General features: G+C 47.0%; 1 protein-coding gene across 4 annotated transcripts in view; it reads right to left on the reverse strand.

The window, feature by feature from the left end:
• Positions 1-15,182, reverse strand: part of GDPD2 (glycerophosphodiester phosphodiesterase domain containing 2) — a 75,540-nt gene extending 60,358 nt beyond the window's left edge. For 3 of the 4 annotated variants that reach the window (XM_072123307.1, XM_072123304.1, XM_072123306.1), the window contains exons 1-2: positions 15,082-15,182; positions 14,562-14,731 (exon numbers count right to left, since the gene is read on the reverse strand). The gene's annotated coding sequence lies outside the window, so the exon portion shown is untranslated. Of the gene's footprint in view, positions 1-14,561; positions 14,888-15,081 lie in introns of those variants that run through there. The other variant, XM_072123305.1, reaches the window with a different exon arrangement.
• Positions 15,183-16,246: the final 1,064 nt, after the last annotated feature.

Below are 16,246 nucleotides of genomic sequence, written 5' to 3' on the forward strand. Positions count from 1 at the left end.
ACAGTGGGCAGAGAGGTCCGTTTGTAACTAGGGGTCATCTGCAAACCTGATATGTATAGTGGGCAGACGAAGGTGACAACTATGCCTCCATCTGCCAGTATATGTAAACGTATGTATGTATATGCTGAGCATAACAATGTCACGTGAACCCAGCCTTACCAAAGTGATTTTGTTTATTTCATGACATTTTGTAGCAGTATATTAACTGGAGCACTGGCCAGGGCTCCAAGACCCACCCGATTGCTGCCCGGTGCCATCAGTGGAGGGATCGAGTACCCAGTGTCCTAGGCTCCCTGTGTAGTGAGGAGAACGCAACCCGAAGCTTTTTTACTGGGCCCTCTATTGGACAGGAACAAGCAATCATCCCATTGTGGTGGTACTTGCAACGTCCAAGAGATGGCTCTGTTGATGGGGCTTTGACCAAGTTGAGTGGTTGCTTCCCTGGGATTAAAATAAATTGGGTTAAGTCATCTTGCCTTATGTTGAATCCATTGGTAAGAGACAGATATGATACTGGTCAGCTGCATTTTTTTTGATAAATTTAAATATTTGGTTATAATAATCAGAAGAGATCCAAAAGAGTCTCTCAGACTTATTTGCATAATTTTAAAAGCCTTCTATTGTAAAAACCAGGGCATAAGAAGCAATAATAACAACAGATCCTCTAAGGGGGGGCACACACCTACATGTCAGAGTGCTTGGTTTACTTCATCCTGGTGGCAGATGTCCTTTAAAACAACTTCTAGGAAGTTTGTTAAAACTTGAATTGTTTCACAGAGGTAAAAACAAAATGGAGTTGAAATTTAGAAATTTTAATATTTTTTGTTAAATGTATTTTACCAATTATAAATTTTATAATGGATAACATGCTAAAATGCTCTACAAAGTGAGATACCCAATTTCTCCTCAGTATGCCAATACACCATATTGGTGGTAAACAGGGCACATAGCAGGACATAAAAGGGAATTAGCGCAATTGTAGAGCAGATTTGCATTGTCACATTGTACAGGCTGTAACATTTTTATATTTTTATTACCGTGGACATATGAGGGCTTATTTCGTGGGATAAGATGCACTTTTCCAATACTTCATTTTGGGGGATCTATAGAATATTGATGAGATTTTATTATCACTCTTTGGGTGGAGGAAAAGAAAATCATCAATTCCCATTTAGGATTTTTAGCATTATGTAGTATACAGCCAGCCAGCCCCATATAGTATACAGCCAGCCAGCCCCATATAGTATACAGCCAGCCAGCCCCTTATAGTATACAGCCAGCTAGCCCCATTTTGTATACAGCCAGCCCCCTTTTGTATACAGCCAGCCAGCCCCCTTTTGTATACAGCCAGCCTCATATAATATACAGCCAGCCAGCCCCCTTTTGTATACAGCCAGTCAGCCCCATATAGTATACAGCCAGCCTGCCCCCTGTATGTTAAGCACATTAAAAAAATAAACGTAATACTCACCTTCCGGCTATACTCACCCCCGATTCTTGGGGGTGGCTCCCGATCCCTGGCAGCGGCTCCCGGCGGCTTCTGTCTTCTTTCTTCTCTTGCCGGCGGAGTCGTGTCCATGCGATCTTCCCGTCAGAGCACACGATGGCACACAGCGGCATGCATCATAGTGAGTGCCGGCGGGGAGGTCGCATGGACGCGACTCCGCCGGCTAGAGAAGAAAGAAGAGAGAAGCCACCACCAGGGATCGAGAGCTGGCGCCGAGGATTGGGGGTGAGTATCACCGGAAGGTGGGTATTAAGTTTATTTTTTTTTATGTGCTTAACATTGGGTTCGGGATCGGGGATCTGGTCAACGGAGGGTGAGTATTACATTTTTTTTTTTTTATTGACTTGTGTATAAGCTGAGGTGAGGTTTTTCAGCACATTTTTATGGATGCAGTGATACCAAATATTTATGGGGCTACTTTGTGTTTTTGTCATCTTTATTTGATTTACATATAAATGTGATATTTTGGGGAGTTTCCTTTTTATTTATTTTACGGTAATTGAAACATTTTTTTCACTTTCTAATTTTTATTCACAGTTGGTCTTAAACAAGTGAATTATGGTACACTGCAGAAGAAAAACTAAAACAAATCCAAAACTACAGTACTGTATTATGCATTTTGAAAACAAAAGCTAAACACTACAATAAAAATAGCCAAACAATTAGAGGGATGAGGTGTGGTGAAATATGACCGCAGGTTGCTGGCTCAGGCTACAAGAGGAAATTGATGGAGTTTCATGCAAACATGGCTGCAATAGACTGAATATACACACATCCACATCATACATGATCAAGGTCTAGCTCCATCACTGTTATATTGCTGGTAGAAGGTAACTAAGCTTTTTGGCAGCAAATATTACTATCTTTAAGTTTTTATATTGCAAAATTCTGCAAATTGCAAACAGAAAATATAAAAAGATATTTTTGTTTATGAAATATATGCATTTTCATAACAACATATCTAGATTGATTCTTTGGAGCTTTTAACATCTTTTTATTAGGGCTAGGAGATAAAAGTACATCCAGTACTGGCGGATTGTCAACCACCCTTATTTTTGATAATTGCGTACGTGCATGTACCAGGTGCATATTAAAAAGCAGGTCATACCTGACTGGGGGGCAAGCTGCCACTGGTTGTGATCTATCATGAATAAGCACCTAACACATTTGACACAACAAAGTCTACTTATTTGTAATATTTAATATACACTCACCGGCCACTTTATTTGGTACACCATGCTAGTAAAGGGTTAGACCCCCTTTTGCCTTCAGAACTGCCTCAATTCTTCGTGGCATAGATTCAACAAGGTGCTGGAAGCATTCCTCAGAGATTTTGGTCCATATTGACATGATGGCATCATTGCAGATTTGTCGGCTGCACATCCATGATGCGAATCTCCCGTTCCACAACATCTCAAAGATGCTCTATTGGATTGAGATCTGGTGACTGTGGAGGCCATTTGAGTACAGTGAACTCATTGTCATGTTCAAGAAACCAGTCTGAGATGATTCCAGCTTTATGACATGGCGCATTATCCTGCTGAAAGTAGCCATCAGATGTTGGTTACATTGTGGTCATAAAGGGATGGACATGGTCAGCAACAATACTCAGGTAGGCTGTGGCGTTGCAACGATGCTCAATTGGTACCAAGGGGCCCAAAGAGTGCCAAGAAAATATTCCCCACACCATGACACCACCACCACCAGCCTGAACCGTTGAAACAAGGCAGGATGGATCCATGCTTTCATGTTGTTGACGCCAAATTCTGACCCTACCATCATCAGACCAGGCAACGTTTTTCCAATCTTCTACTGTCCAATTTCGATGAGCTTGTGCAAATTGTAGCCTCAGTTTCCTGTTCTTAGCTGAAAGGAGTGGCACCCAGTGTGGTCTTCTGCTGCTGTAGCCCATCTGCCTCAAAGTTCGACGTACTGTGCGTTCAGAGATGCTCTTCTGCCTACCTTGGTTGTAACGGGTGGCGATTTGAGTCACTGTTGCCTTTCTATCAGCTCGAACCAGTCTGCCCATTCTCCTCTGACCCCTGACATCAACAAGGCATTTCCGCCCACAGAACTGCCGCTCACTGGATGTTTTTTCTTTTTTGGACCATTCTCTGTAAACCCTAGAGATGGTTGTGCGTGAAAATCCCAGTAGATCAGCAGTTTCTGAAATACTCAGACCAGCCCTTCTGGCACCAACAACCATGCCACGTTCAAAGGCACTCAAATCACCTTTCTTCCCCATACTGATGCTCGGTTTGAACTGCAGGAGATTGTCTTTACCATGTCTACATGCCTAAATGCACTGAGTTGCCGCCATGTGATTGGCTGATTAGAAATTAAGTGTTAACGAGCAGTTGGACAGGTATACCTAATAAAGTGGCCGGTGAGTGTATATTCTGTGAGAGCATTATGTATATACTGTACCGTACATCCTAATTTCTCCTGCTAAAGGGGTTGCCACTCCCCCACAATCAAATATTTACGGAATATCCAGAGCATAGGCCACCAATAGTAGATTCTGGCCAACCCCTAATTTATGATTCTAATTACTATAGTGATATGACGTAACTACCCATCTCTCGAATGGCCAATCTGCCTTTTTACCCAGTGTGCTTTGGACCAGCAGTCGCTAACATCTTTGCAAATGTTTTTTCCAGGAACCAGTAGGAGGTGGTGCGGTGCCAATAATTTCCAGTTCACCAGCCTGTGCTTCCCCCTTCTTGTGACAACCCAATTTATAAAACCACCTTTTCTGTATGTCAGGGTGTGGTCACACATACCGCTTTGATTCAGTTTAGAAACACAGGGTGCAGTCACACCGTCGCGTTTACTGCATGCGTTTAAAAACGCATTGCTACAACTGAAGGGAGATTTGCCTAATTAAACAGCTGTTAACACCTGTTACAAAACGCATGCGTTAACCACTGTTAACGCATGTGTTAACAATGCATTAACACTCGCGTTTTGTAAACACAAGCATTAACAGCTGTTTAATTAGGCAAATCTCCCTTCAGCTGTAGCAATGCAGTAAACGCGATGTGTGACCGCACCCACAAAGAAAACGCACTGGGCATGCCATTGCCTGATTGCATATGTATTTCTATGGAAATGCATATGATCGGTAACCAGCACACGGTGTGTTGCTTTTTAACCCATTAACGCTCTGCACCGTAGCTCTACAGCGCAGAGGTATAAGGGATGTATGAAGAGGGCTCACGAGTCCTCTTCATACAGAGGTGGGGGTTTTTGCATTTTGCACAAAACCCCCACCGCTAATAACCGCGGTCGGTGCTTGCACCGATCGCGGCTATTAACCCTCTCAATAGCCGGCAGCGTTTAAAAGAAGGCGCCGCCATATTTTTTACGATCGCCGCGCCCCCGAACGTCATCGGGGGGCGGCGATCGGTTACCATGGTAGCCTCGGGTCTTCTTTTGACACGAGGCTACATGGCTTATGCAGGTTCGTTACAATGAGCCAGTGGCTCATTGTAATGTATGACCTGCAAAAATGCCATGTATTGCAATACTGTAGTATTGCAGTATATGGTTGGAGCGATCTGACCATCTAGGGTTAATGTACCCTAGATGGTCTAAAAAATAGTGAAAAAAAAAAAAAGAAAAAAAAAAGAAAAAAAAATTAATAAAATATTAAAAGTTCAAATCACCCCCCTTTCCCTAGAACGGATATAAAACATAATAAACAGTAAAAATCACAAACATATTAGGTATCGCCGCGTCCCAAAATGCCCGATCTATCAAAATTATAAAAACGGTTACGGGCGGCGGTGACCTCCGAGGCGGGAAATGGCGCTTTGTAAATACAATGTTAATGGAATTTTAACATGCTGCAAACGCTTTGCAGTAACATTGCGTTTTATAAACGCAAATATTAATGTAATGTAATTAGAATCTAAACAGAACGTGTGAACGCAGCCTGAAGTAATCCTCCTCTCCTCAGCTGCTGTATTACATTTCAAAATGCAATGTAATTGCCACATGTGAACACAGCCTGAGGGCGCGCTCACACGTTGCGTTTTGATCTGCGTTTTCATTGCGTTTGAAACGCATATACAACAGCTGAGTAGAGGTGATTTGCCTAAATGCATCACTGTTAACTAGAGATGAGTGAGCACTAAAATGCTCGGGTACTCGTTATTCGAGACGAACTTTTCCCGATGCTCGAGTGCTCGTCTCGAATAACGAGCCCCATTGAAGTCAATGGGAGACTCGAGCATTTTTCAAGGGGACCAAGGCTCTGCACAGGGAAGCTTGGCCAAACACCTGGGAACCTCAGAAAAGGATGGAAACACCACGGAAATGGACAGGAAACAGCAGGGGCAGCATGCATGGATGCCTCTGAGGCTGCTTAATCGCACCATTATGCCAAAATTATGGGCAACAGCATGGCCATGACAGAGTGACCGAATGAGGCTAGATAGCATCTAAAACATGCAATAATTGACCATGACACTATAGGGGACGGCATGCAGAGGTAGCGGCAGCAGTGGCAGGCTAGAGAATCTCATGGCGACATACCCTAAATGGACTCAGGTTTCACCAAAGGAGGTGAAATGATTTCCTATGTGAACAAAAGGTTGACGGTATATTTAGTCGATAACACAGCATGGTGGCGACATAGTGACCAAGTTCCATAACGTATCTGGTGAAACACCCGAAAAATGAGCCTGACACAGCTCTTTTGATAAGGGGACGACATGTGGAGGCAGCCATGGAGACGACTTCCATGATTAAGAGCGACAGTATGGGGCATTCATATTGCGCTGCTATGATTGCAACTTCAGGTCTCCAGCATGGCGGCAACAGATGGGCCGAGTTCCACTATGTATCTGGTGAAACACCTGAAAATTCTGCCTGACACAGCTCGTTTGATAAGGGGATGATGTGCTGCATATCCTCTCGTGCTCCAGCGTCTGGGGTATAGAGAGTTGAAATGAGACATTGGTGGACGCTGTGGAGGATCGTGGAGGCAAAATGGACAGGAAACAGCAGGGGCAGCATGCATGGATGCCTCTGAGGCTGCCTAATCTTGGGATGGAGCTGGCGGTCCACTGCCAGGCGAGCTTTCGCCTGTCCAAGCCCCTGTCTCTCGGCTCCTCCCCACCCAAAATGGGCCTGGGGGCCAGAAGCGTTTACTTTGAAAAAATTATAATTTTCAAATCAGGCCGGGTCGTTTGAATATTTCACCTAGGAATAATGGAATAGCATAGTGGTTCTATTTTTAATTGTTTTTACGGAAATGGTTCCATGATTAAGAGCGACAGTATGGGACATCCATATTGCGCTGCTATGATTGCAACTTCAGGTCTCCAGCATGGCGGCGACAGATGGGCCGAGTTCCACTATGTATCTGGTGAAACACCTGAAAATTCTGCCTGACACAGCTCGTTTGATAAGGGGACGATGTATGGAGGCAGTGAACTAGTAGTAGATTAAAGGTGCTGCAGTTAAAACTATGTTAGTTGAATCTTGAGATGGAGCTGGCGCTCCGCTGCCAGGCGAGCTTTCGCCAATCCAAGCCCCTGTCTCTAGGCTACTCCCCAAACAGCACTTCTAAGAACCTTTTGTATAAGATCAAGTGTAGTAGCGTTCTTATAAGTTTAGGATATGGCGGGTGAGGGGAATGTAAACAGATGCGCAAGAAGCGCTGAAATAATATTGGTAAATGATAAAAGTTTGCCAGTATATTTTGTGGATTACACAGCAGGGTGGCGACAAAGTTAACAAGTTTGATGTGGAGGCCATGAAAACAACCCAAAATTCTGCCTGACACAGTTCGTTTGATAAGGAGACAATGTATGGAGGCAGCTATATGGACGACTTTTGGAGGCAGCTATGGCGATGACGTGTGGAGGTAGCAATGGAGACAACGTGTGGAGCCACGTGTGGCGATGACATGTGGAGGCTGCTATGGAGACAATTTAATTTGGATAGTGCCTGTATGTGGCAGTCCAAAAAAGTTTTCAAACCAGAGGAGCAGGTAGGTGGCCCTCCAGAAAAATTAAATACATAGAGTACTATAGCTAGAGCCAGTTGGCCCTGGCAAAAAATAGCCAGTTTCCTATGCTTTAGTGTACAAAGAGGAGGAGAAGGAGGACAATGAGGAGGAGGAGTGCATACATTATTCAGGTTGAGCTTCTTTCACCTGGTGGAGAATGAAAATCTGGAGAAATCCAGGCTTTATTCATCTTGATAAGCGTCAGCCTGTCAGCGCTGTCAGTCGACAGGCGTGTACGCTTATCGGTGATGATGCCACCAGCTGCACTGAAAACCCGCTCGGACAACACACTAGCGGCAGGGCAGGCAAGAACCTCCAAGGCGTACAGCGCCAGTTCGTGCCACATGTCCAGCTTTGAAACCCAGTAGTTGTAGGGAGCTGTGTGATCATTTAGGACGATGGTATGGTCAGCTACGTACTCCCTCACCATCTTTCTGTAAAGATCAGCCCTACTCTGCCGAGACTGGGGACAGGTGACAGTGTCTTGCTGGGGTGACATAAAACTGGCAAAGGCCTTGTAAAGCGTACCCCTGCCAGTGCTGGAAAAGCTGCCTGCTCGCCTACTCTCCCTCGCTACTTGTCCCGCAGAAGTACGCCCTCTGCCGTTAGCGCTGTCAGAAGGGAAATACTGTTTCAGCTTGTGCACCAGGGCCTGCTGGTATTCATGCATTCTCACACTCCTTTCCTCTCCAGGGATGAGAGTGGAAAGATTTTGCTTGTACCGTGGGTCCAGGAAAGTGAATACCCAGTAATCGGTGCTGGAATAAATTCTTTGAACGCGAGGGTCACGGGATAGGCAGCCTAGCATGAAATCTGCCATATGTGCCAGAGTCCCAACGCGCAAGAATTCACTCCCCTCACTGGCCTGACTGCCCATTTCCTCCTCCTCCAACTCCTCTTCTTCTACCCATACACGCTGAACAGTGAAGGACTGAACAATGGTCCCCTCTTCTGTCACGCCAACATTCTCCTCCTCTTCCTCTTCCTCCTCATCCTCCTCCACCTCCTCCGATATGCGCTGAGAAACAGACCTAAGGGTGCTTTGGCTATCAACAAGGGAATCTTCTTCCCCCGTCTCTTGTGACGAGCACAAAGCTTCCGACTTCATGCTGACCAGAGAGTTTTTCAACAGGCCAAGCAGCGGGATGGTGAGGCTGATGATGGCGGCATCACCACTGACCATCTGTGTTGACTCCTCAAAGTTACTCAGCACCTGACAGATATCAGACATCCACGTCCACTCCTCATTGTAGACTTGAGGAAGCTGACTGACCTGACTACCAGTTCTGGTGGAAGTTGACATCTGGCAGTCTACAATTGCTCTGCGCTGCTGGTAAACTCTGGATAACATGGTTAATGTTGAATTCCACCTCGTGGGCACGTTGCACAACAGCCGGTGAGCGGGCAGTTGGAGGCGGCGCTGCGCTGCCCTGAGAGTGGCAGCATCTGTGCTGGACTTCCTGAAATGTGCACAGATGCGGCGCACCTTCGTGAGCAAATCAGACAGATTGGGGTATGTCATGAGGAAACGCTGAACTATGAGATTTAACTCATTCTGCCGAGTTGCAGAGCCGCCACCAGGTTACGGCCGTTGTCACACACAACCATGCCTGGCTTCAGGTTCAGCGGTGCCAGCCACAGATCAGTCTGCGCCGTGATGCCCTGTAATAGCTCTTGGGCGGTGTGCCTTTTATCGCCTAGGCTCAGCAGTTTGAGCACCACCTGCTGTCGCTTAGCGATGGCACTGCTGCTGTGCCTAGAGCTACCGACTGATGGCGCCATGCCCACGGATGGTAATTCGGAGGAGGAGGAGGAGGGGTGGGAGGAGGAGGAGGCATAGTAGGCCTTTGAGACCTGGACCGAGGTAGGCCCCGCAATCCTCGGCGTCGGCAGTATATGAGCAGCCCCAGGGTCAGACTCGGTCCCAGCCTCCACCAAGTTAACCCAATGTGCCGTCAGCGATATATAGTGGCCCTGCCCGGCAGCACTCGTCCACGTGTCCGTGGTCAGGTGGACCTTGTCAGAAATGGCGTTGGTCAGGGCACGGATGATGTTCTCTGACACGTGCTTGTGCAGGGCTGGGACGGCACATCGGGAAAAGTAGTGGCGGCTGGGGACCGAATACCGAGGGGCGGCCGCCGCCATGAGGTTTCTAAAGGCCTCGGTCTCTACCAGCCTATAGGGCAGCATCTCCAGGCTAAGCAACTTGGAGATGTGGACGTTGAGGGCTTGGGCGTGTGGGTGGGTTGCGCTATACTTCATTTTGCGCTCCAGCGTCTGGGGTATGGAGAGCTGAACGCTGGTGGATGCTGTGGAGGATCGTGGAGGCGAAGATGGGGTTTTCGCACGGGAGGTGTTTGGGCCGTGGTCCTGGGCAGGGGGCTGACTAGCAGATGACACAGGGGAAGGAGCAGTGGTGTGCCCAGCTGGAGGTGAACGGGCTTGGTGCCATTGAGTGGGGTGTTTAGCATTCATATGCCTGCGCATACTCGTGGTAGTTAAGCTAGTAGTGGTGGAACCCCTGCTGATCCTGGTTTGGCAAAGGTTGCACACCACAGTCCGTCGGTCATCCGGTGTTTCTTTAAAGAACCTCCAGACTTCTGAAAATCTAGCCCTCGCCACGGGAGCTTGACTACGGGCAACATTTGGCGCTGATGCACCAGCTCTGGCCCTGCCTCTCCGTCTGGCCCCACCACTGCCTCTTCCAACCTGTTCTGCTATAGGACTCGCCTCTGTCTCAGAAGCACTGTGTTCACCCGGCCTATCAACCCAGCTTGGGTCTGTCACCTCATCATCCTCCGATCCCTCAGTCTGCTCCCCCCTCGGACTTCCTGCCCTGACAACAACTTCACCACTGTCTGACAACTGTGTCTCCTCATCGTCGGACACCTCTTTACACACTTCTTCCACTACATCAATAATGTCATCATCACCCACAGACTGCGACTGGTGGAAAACCTGGGCATCGGAAAATTGCTCAGCAGCAACCGGACAAGTGGTTTGTGACTGTGGGAAGGGTCCAGAAAACAGTTCCTCAGAGTATGCTGGTTCAAATGCCAAATTTTTCTGGGTGGAGGAGCTGGAGGAGTGCTGATTTCGGTGACATGGGTGGACTGCGTGGAAGACTGACTGGTGGACAAATGGCTAGAAGCATTGTCCGCAATCCACGACATTACCTCTTCGCACTGTTCTGGCCTCAACAGTGCTCTACCACGAGTCCCAGTAACTTGAGACATGATGAACCTAGGGAGTGTAGCTCTGCGGCGTTCCCCTGCTCCCTCATCAGCAGGTGGTGTCTCACCCCGCCCAGGACCACGGCCTCTGACCCCTGCAGTAGTTGGACGCCCACGTCCACGCCCTCGTCCTCTGCCCCTAGCCCTCGGGTTAAACATTTTCCAAATTAAAGTGTAAACTTTTAATTTATTTTTTTTTTTGTGCGTTTATTTTTTTTTATTTTAATTTTTTTTTTAACAAAACGATGCTATCCTATTGCTATGGCTAGTTTCTAACCTACACTGACAGCACACAACTGGATTTTGTGCTGTGCCTGATGACTTTGAGCTATAAAATGAAATAAAGGTAAAAAAAAAATAAATCAGCAGACTCTGCCTAATTCTACTCAAACCCCTAATAAATTGTCCCACTTCGGTGTTTGAGGTGGATATGTGTGTCACTAAGAGCTAAACACAACGGTCGCAGGTCTCCCAGCAAATTCCTCACAATATGGTACTAGCTGCACTACTAATGCCAGCAAGCCCAGCCACAAGCAAACAAAAAAAGGAAAATATAACGCTATTGTAGGCCTAAGTAAGCCGTTGGGGTTCTCCTATGGCTATTTTCTAGCCTACACTGAAAGCACACTGCTTTGCAAGATGAGTTTGAGCTATAAAATGAAATAAAGGTAAAAAAAAAAATAAATCAGCAGGTCTCCCAGCAAATTCCTCACAATATGGTACTAGCTGCACTACTAGTGCCAGCAAGCCCAGCCACAAGCAAATAAAAAAAAAAATGTATAACCTTATTGTAGCCCTAAGAAGGGCTGTTGGGTTCTTGTAGAATCACTCCTGCCTAACACTATTCTAATAGAACACCCTAACGCTTTCCCTGACCAGCAGCAGCTCTCTCCCTAGCGGCATCCAGACACAAATTGATCCGAGCAGCGCGGGCAGGGGCTAGTCTATCCCAGGGTCACCTGATCTGGCCAGCCAACCACTGCTATCGACGTGTAAGGGTACCACGTCATGCTGGGTGGAGTGCAGAGTCTCCTGGCTTGTGATTGGCTCTGTTTCTGGCCGCCAAAAAGCAAAACGGCAGGAGATGCCATTTTCTCGAGCGGGCGAAGTATTCGTCCGAGCAACGAGCAGATTTCGAGTACGCTAATGCTCGAACGAGCATCAAGCTCGGACGAGTATGTTCGCTCATCTCTACTTTTAACGTTTCCATTTACAAACGTACACGGTAATGTAATTAGGCAAATTACCTCACATCAGCTGTTGTATATGCGAAGCCAAAAGCAGGTGTGAATCATAATGGGTGATGACTTATCATTAAGAAGAGCTCCTCCTCTATTTTAACTCCACTACTGGTTTGGGCATCAAAAACTGCATCTGAAAAACTGAACATGTGAACAGGGCGCGTTCACACATTGCGTTTTGACCTGCGTTTTCTTTGAGTTTGAAACGCATATACAACATGCGTTTTGTCAGGTTTGACCAATTATCTTAATTCAAACTTTTCAAAACCGCATGCATTTTTTTCCGATCTGAAAACGCTCTACTAAAAACGTCCCAAAAACGTCCTAAAAACGTCACGTGTGTCATCACCCTCAGGCCGGTGCTACACGCACCGCTTTATCTGCGTTTGAAAACGCAAACAAAGCTGCGCCTACCGGGTGTTTTTTAACGCATGCTTTTTTTACGATCTGGAACGGCCCAAAAACTGCCTAAAAACGCCACGTGTGTCTTCACCCTCAGGCTATTTGCGTCTAAGGGTGATGACACACGTAGCGCTTTGTCTGCGCTTGCAAACGCAGACAAAGCCGCGCCCACCGGGCTGGGCCTCGGCCCGACCGCATCGGCGTTTCTATGGAAACACCTGCGATCAGGAACAAGCCGCCGGTGTTTTGCATTAAATTAACGCAAAACACTGGTGGCTCGTTTTCAAACAGCTTGAGAGGAGAATTGCCTAATTACATTGTTGTCAACATTGTGTTTATGCAACAAACATGTGTTAACATTGTATTAACACATGCATTAACATTGCGTTGACACCAATATAATTAGGCAAATCTCTTCTTCAACACAAACAAAACGCAATGTGTGATTGCAGCCTCAGGGCGCCTTCCCATGTGGTGTTTCCGTTGCGTTTTTAAACGCATCCAAAACGCAAGGGAGGGGGGTCTGCCTGCAACGCAAACATGTATGCGTTTTGGCCAAAGCCCCTCCAAGTTTTGTTTTGGATGTGTTAAATAATATGACCACGTGGGAAGGCCCCCTGAGGGCGCGCTCACACGTTGCGCTTTCGTCGCGTTCATAACGCGACGCTAGCGCACAGGGGGACGGAGTTTGGGGCGATCGCATATGCGTTTCCAGAGAAACGCATGCGATCGGGTTATCAATCGCATGCGTTTCCCGGGAAACGCATATGCGATCGGCCCGAGCCCCGCCCACTGTGCGCTAGCGTATGAACGCGACGAAAGCGCAACGTGTGAACGCGCCTTCAGGGTGCGTTTAAAAACGCAATGCAATGCAACGCACACGTGGCATTTTGAACACGTTTGCAATCCGTTTTTAAGCAATCCGTCAAAAAACACATGAGTTTCAATTAAGATAATTGGTCAAACCTGACAAAAACGGATGACGGCCTGCTTAAAAATGGGTCAAAAATGCCACGTGTGCCATCACCCTTACTAGGATGGGCATCAGCCTGATCACACATCCGTTTCCATGAAAGAACATGCAATCGCTCACCAGCACCTGGTGTCTTGCATTTAAATATTGCAAGACATAGGATGCAGGTTACCGATCACATGAGTTTCCATGCCCGCCCCCAGTGCTTTTGCATTGCATTTCTAAACGCAATGCAAGTGCCGCATGTGACCAAAACCTTGCAGTGTTTCACACATTACAATTAAAACTGCATCACAACTGCAAGGTAAAGAACTTAGAGTGCGTTCACACGTTCAGTTTTTCAAATGCAGTTTTTGATGTACAAACCAGGAGTGGAGTAGAAAAAAGAGGAGTAACTCATCTCAATGATATGTGCTCGCCCATTATCATCCACACCTGCTTTTGGCTTCAAAAACTGGATCTGAAAAACTCAATGTGGAAATGCACCCTGAATTAAGTTTTGATATGGCTTTTGATGTAGTTTATTAAAGTGTTTGCGCCAGTTTTCTTTCTGACTTTGTACTAGAATGAACGTGCTTGCACATGTATTTATAAAGTGTCTGTGCCAGTTTTGTGCCGCGGCTACAGTTGTCCAGCTAAATATGCACCTAAAGAGGAGTGGTACTGTTTACTCAGAGCCAGAATTACGTGTGGCACAATTCTGTAGCATGATCAACGTGCACCAAAAAAAATGGTGCACACTTCCCGAGCAGTGCAGGGGGCGGCAGATTCATGAAGGACGTGCGCCAGACTACACTAGTTTTTATAAAAGTGGACCATAGTGTTACAGTACTGTGTCTGATCTGTGAGGCCGGGTAAATATGATACCCAATTTAAGTGTATCAGGAGCTACTCCTCGTGATGGTACATCCCAATTCCATGACTCCCAGACAGCCCGGACAAGCTGCTTTGTTCTCTGTATTGAATCAGATCCACTTTCCCAAGAGATTCATTCATTCCCAGGATCCACTGGTTTCCTCACATTTCTATGCTGTGGTCCTGGTTATTCTAGCTGTGAGACCTGGGCTGTACCTGCCCCATGTGAGGTTCTGAGCCCAGCAGCATCCAGGTTCTGGTGCCTCAGAGACCCCCATTCCAATCCTACTCAGCTTAGTCCTGGAGGAGCACATGTCCCCCCCACACATACCTGCAGACATGAGCCAAGTGTCATGGAGTCCCCTCGTGTCCGGTGTCCTCTTCCTCCATGGTCACCTGCGGCTCCTCGTCCTTCACTTTGTTCGCGTCCTGTTCTACTTCTCCTCTTACTTCTTCTCATCCTTCTGTAGTCCCCGACATCCCTCTTCACAATGTCGCCATCTAGTGGACAAGAAGAGAATGACAATGGCGGTGAGATGCTCACAGTAGTGAAGTGATTCCTCTGCTGCGTCATGGATTAAGCAATTCAGAAATATCCGATCAGTCACTGAGGATAACGCGAGGGGTGCATGGTTTCCGGGATGAGATGCGGATAATAACGCAAGAAAACATAGTTTTCATATGAATAAATAAATAATACTTCCCTAATATGGACTTGTAAGGCTCATTTCCATGTATGCGAGCCACATAGAAAGTTTACCACAGTAACAGCTGTTTTATGTATTGTAACTCCATAACTTCATAGACTCGGGCACAGTGACTGTGGTAATTGTATATATCATTTATCATACCTCCCAACCGTCCCGTTTTGGGCGGGACAGTCCCGTTTTTTAACCCTTGTCCCGCCTGCACGGACCGTTAAGTGAAAGTCCCGGTTTTTTTGCGGTTTCACGGATTTTTCCGTTTTGTCCCGCCCCCGAGTCCCGCCCCCCCCCCCCCGAGTCCCGCCCCCGAGTCCCGCCCCCGTCCTGCTCAGGATACAGAGAAGCCAGGGGGCGGGGTACAGCGTCCTCCTCCTCTCCAGCTCCCGGGCTGTCTGCTGCAGAGCCGGCACCTCCCCCATCCCCTCCCCTGGGAGGCAGAGCCCTCCCTGTCCTCAGGCTGCCACTTGCAGGCACATGGATGGATGGATGGATGGAGCAGTGCAGAGTGTCATGTTCTCTGCACTGCCCCTGCACAGCAGCCCCAGGGGATCATCCTCCGTGCAGGCAGGAACTCTCCAGCTCTGCTACATCAATGGCTCCCTGCCCCCACCTCCTCCTGCTCCTCACTGAAGTTCGTCTGATGAAGCAGAGCCGAGTGTGTGCAGCTGCTGCAGTGTGATAACAGGTACTCTACAGTGACTGCAGGCAGCAGCTAAAGGGTTAAACACTTTCCTCCATAGACCCCCTGCCCCCATCCCTAACCCCCCCAGTGCCCTTCTATTCTGCTTTTATTGTACCATATACTTAATCCCTTAACCCCTTAAGGACGCAGGGTTTTTCTCTCATTTCTCGCTCTCCAACTTCAAAAATCCATAACTTTTTCATGTTTCCGTGTACAGACCTGTGTGAGGGCTTATTTTGTGCGTAACAAATTTTACTTTCCCGTAATGTTATTTATTTTAACATGCCGTGTACTGCGAAGCTGCAAAAAATTCCAAATGTGGAAAAATTTTTTTAAAAAACCGCACATGTCACGTTCTTGTGGGCTCAGTTTTTTCGACTTTGACTGTGCACTCAAAATAACACCTCACCTTTATTCTTTGGTTTGGTGCGATCGCGGTGATACCGGATTTATAGGTTTTATTGTGTTTTAATACATTTTCAAAAATTAAACGCATGTGTGCAAAAAAAAAAAAAAAAAAATTTTTGCCATCTTCTGACGCTAATAACTTTTTCATATTTCGGTGCACGGAGCTGGGGGTGGGGTCATTTTTGGCGAAATGAGCCGACGTTTTCATTGCTACCATTTTGA

Source organism: Engystomops pustulosus, chromosome 9, assembly GCF_040894005.1.
Source record: "Engystomops pustulosus chromosome 9, aEngPut4.maternal, whole genome shotgun sequence".
NCBI lineage: Eukaryota > Metazoa > Chordata > Amphibia > Anura > Leptodactylidae > Engystomops > Engystomops pustulosus.